This window comes from Vigna radiata, unplaced genomic scaffold, assembly GCF_000741045.1.
Source record: "Vigna radiata var. radiata cultivar VC1973A unplaced genomic scaffold, Vradiata_ver6 scaffold_131, whole genome shotgun sequence".
In the NCBI taxonomy this organism is placed as follows: domain Eukaryota; kingdom Viridiplantae; phylum Streptophyta; class Magnoliopsida; order Fabales; family Fabaceae; genus Vigna; species Vigna radiata.
In genome coordinates this window covers 915,295-919,722 of record NW_014543258.1, presented here as the reverse complement: position 1 = coordinate 919,722, position 4,428 = coordinate 915,295, and positions in this window count along the sequence as shown.

Below are 4,428 nucleotides of genomic sequence, written 5' to 3'. Positions count from 1 at the left end.
ACCATAGACATGGTGAAACTAGATGAAAAATGGAAGAAGAATGGAATAGCAAACCCTAGAAAAGATGAAAAGGAGCCTAAGCATCCAAGAGATCCTCTCCAGAGAGCAAAATTAGGTCTAGTCGTTCTCCCCTATCAAAAGAATGATTCTGAACTCGCAATAGGGGTATATATAGGTGAGGAGCACATCAGAAAACGGGCCCAAGTCCAGCGAGCCACCGCTGGGCGGTTTAAGTGTGCCGCCCGGCGGTTTGCCACAAATCGCACTACCGCCCGGCGGCAATCGCCACCGTCGGGCGGTTTCCCTCAGGTCCGCCCAGCGTCAATCGCCATGCCTTCTCCTCGTCCTGGACCGCCCGACGGTTTAAGTGTGTCGCCGGGCGGTGCGTCGACTCTTCAAATCTTCATTTTTCTGCTCTTTTCTTGAGTCAACGACCTGTATCTTCAACTCCATTCTTTACTTTTCTCAAATTAGCTACAAAACAATGTAAAACAAGCATAAAATCGCTAAAAACAGCTTTTGACTCTCTTCAGACTCATTTATTGTGTTTTGCTTGATTCTAAGCTCATTCCGAGTAGTAAAGGGTGTAATTTGGTCCCAATTGACATATGAAAATAATTATTTTTCAACCTTCATCAGTGTACTGTAGGGGTAGGAGGCGGGTGTACTGTAGGGGTAGGAGGCAGATGAATTGCAGAGGTAGGAGGAGGGTGTACTGTAGAGGAAGGAGGCGGGTGTACTGCAGGGGTAGGTAGTGTAGTAGGCACCCTAAGTACATACTTTGGGGCCTGTCGTTGCCTCTTTTTAGGCCTTGGTACCCCCTTTCCTTTATCAGGATGGTCTGAACCTTCTCCCGTCATTGCTGCATTGAAATGGTTAAAAATAAAGTGAAACAATACAAAAAAATAAGGAAGGATCACTACAAATTAAAGTGAATGTAAAATAATTGCATACAACGTTTTAGATGTTATTTTACATAACTCTATTGAAATGATAGTTCAATTTGCTACAATAGATGTCCAACATTCAATCATCGTCATCATGATCTTTATCTTCTTCTTCTTCATCATCATCATCTTCTTCATCATCATCATCGTCATCATCATCATCATCATCATCTTTTTCTTCTTCTTCTTCTTTTTCTTCTTCATCATGTTCTTCTTCATCATCGTCACCTTCTATTGGTGCTTCTAATTCATCTTCATCACCATCAGGGTCGCGCAATCCGGTTATAAGTTCAACTTCAATAATTTCTTGTGGTTGTGACATTTGATCAAGTTGGTAGGCAACATCTTCCTCAACCTCATTTAAGTCAATGTGACCTCTAGACTTGGTTTGTATTGATACAGCCCAACCACGCTTGTCAATATTGCGGAATGGTGGATATGGCACATAATAAACTTGTCTGACATTAGTTGGTAGAATGAAAGGATCAAACGGTCCATATCTGTTTCTCAAGTTGAGTTCAACAATGTTAAACCTAGGATCTACTCTAGTACCAGCTCTAGAAGGATCAAATCATTCACAATAAAAAAGTACTACTCTATTTGGAGAAGTAGTGTTGTTGTACTCTAGCTCATATATTTTATGAATGATGTCGTAGAAATCATCATAAGAACCCTCTATAAGGCCCCTGACGTACACACCACATTTTGTTGTTTTCTTTCCTTTAGACCATTCATGTGTATGGAATTTGTAACCATTGATGAAGTAAGTGTGCCATACTTTCACACATCTCATTGGCCAATTGGATAGATGTCTTAACTCTTGAACCGTGGGAGTTAACGCCTGATTAAAAACCTACAAAGATACCAAACAAATTTTAAAGCAAGAGTCAAATTAACCTTGCTCAAAACACAGGGGGAGTACGAACCTGATTTCTAAACCATTGGGGAAACTCTGAGTGTATTCTAGCAGAAGAATTTCCTTCTGCGACTTGCTCAGCCATAAGAAATGAGCTGGTACAAATGAAATGAATTAGTGTATAACAATTTAACCATTACAAAGGTAAGAGTTGGATGATGACATACTCAAGGTACGACTTAACTTCACTACAATTGATTAAGAAATGGACATGAGCATAGTTGAATTCAGCATCAGTTAACCAATGAGTGTATTCTTTTCCCGCAAGATGGCCTGATTGTCGAAAAATTGATAATGAACCTTGACGTGGTTCAGCTTGCCATTGCATTTCGTTTCTAACATAAGTGGGGGACAACATGAAGTTTTTGAAATAATGTGAACAAAAATATGTTGTCTCCCTGTGCAAGTAAGCTGCACAAATTGAGCCTTCTACTCTAGCTTTATTTTTAACTGAACGTTTGGATTCTCCCATAAACCTTTCAAAGGGATACATCCACTTGTATTGCAAGGTCCCCCAAGCCAAGCTTCATATGCAAGATGGATTGGAAGATGCTCCATTGAATCAAAGAATGCACGAGAGAATATTCTTTCTAATTTGTAGAGAATAATTGGGATATTTTCATCCATCTTTCTTAGGCAATTTTCCTCTAGTGTCGTGCAACACAAATTTTTAAAGAAGTTATTGATTTCTACCAGTGGATGTAACACGTGCTGTGGCAAACAACTAAACGCAAGAGGGATGAAAGTCTCCATGAATACATGACAGTCATGACTCTTCAAGCCTTGAATAGTACCGTTCTAAACATTGGCACATCTGGACAAGTCAGAAGAATATCCATCTGGCATTCTAAGGTCTTTGATCCATCCACACACTATTCTTGCCTCATCTTTTGAGATGGTGCAGTTTGCTTTTGGTTTGAAGAATCGACCATTAGCTTACTCCTTCAACTCTAAGTCTTTTCGTGCACATATCAGAGGTAAATCTTTTCTTGCTTTGTCATTATCTTTTGTCTTACCAATAACATTCATAATTGTGTTCAACACATTGTCAAAGAAATTTTTTTCTATGTGCATGACATCCAGGTTATGTCTTAGCAAGTTGTCTTTCCAATACGGAAGATCCCAAAATGTGCTTCTTTTAGCCCAATTATGCCATTCTCCAAACCCATCTATCCTATTCTGTCCAAATTCAGTGACTTTTGGATAGTCTTTAACTCTTCTCCAAACGTGTGATCCGGTCAACTTCGGCGGGGGCATATCCGTTTCAACTTGCCCTTTGCGAAATGCCTTTTTGTTTCTTCTAAAGGGGTGATCAATAGGCAAAAATCGTCGATGACAGTCAAACCAACTACGTTTCTGACCATAACTCAATTGGAATGACTTCGTATGTTCCATGCAATGTGGACAAGCTAATCGACCATGCGTGCTCCAACCAGATAACATGTCATACGCTGGAAAGTCATTAATAGTCCACATCAAAGCTGCCCTCATAAGGAAATTTTGCTTCCTTGAAACATCATACGTCCAAACTCCATTCCATAGCTTCTTCAAATCATCAATCAGAGGCTCCAAATAAACATCAATCGCTGATTTGGGATTAGATGCACCTGGTATTATATACGTTAAAAACATACACATCTCAGGAGGTAGATTGTATGGGGTAACTATCACCGGCCAGCATGAATATGGTGATGCAGACGCCTGAATGTATGGGGTAAACCCATCAGAGCATAAACCAAGTCTCGCGTTACGCGGTTCACTAGCAAAGGACGGATGTTTACAATTGAAGTGCTTCCAAGCTTCACCATTAGAAGGATGATGCAAAACTCCATTAGTTTTGTTACCATCATGCCATGTCATGTGTTGTGATGTTTGCATTGAAGTAAACATTCTTTATAATCTTGGAATAATGGGCAAGTAGAACATTGACTTTAAGGGAATTAGTTTTTTTTGCCTTTGTCCTGCATGCATCATATGATATCGAAGAGAGCCACAAAACTTGCATTCAACCAACAATGCATCATTTTTGTAACTGTCATTGTCATAGAATAACATACATCCATTACCACAACAATCAATCTTCTTGGCTTCCAATCCCAACATTGAAACACATCTTTTGGCTTGATAACAATTCTTCGGAATAGAATTGTTTGGTGGTGTCAAATCTAAAATCAATTTTGTATAGTGATCCACTGCTTGATTAGGAACATTCCAATTAGATTTACCAGCCAAGAGTCTAATGGACACTGACAATTTTGACCTAGATGAACCTTTAAATACAGGTAGATTTGCCTCTGTCAAAAATTTGTAAAACCTCTGAGTGGTTTCATTTGGAGACTCTTCATCATGACTATCGTTTGCTTCTTGTTCGTCATGTCGACGAAGAGCATTGTCGACCATCTCTTGCATATAGGCAAATTGATATATCTCAAATGTATGTACAATAGTATTCGAACTTGATGCAAGCCGATTTTCAACTCTATTGGAGGTTGAAGGAATTTCTTCACCATGAAATGTCCAAACCGTGTAATTAGGCATGAACCCTTTTTGGTATAGGTGAACTTT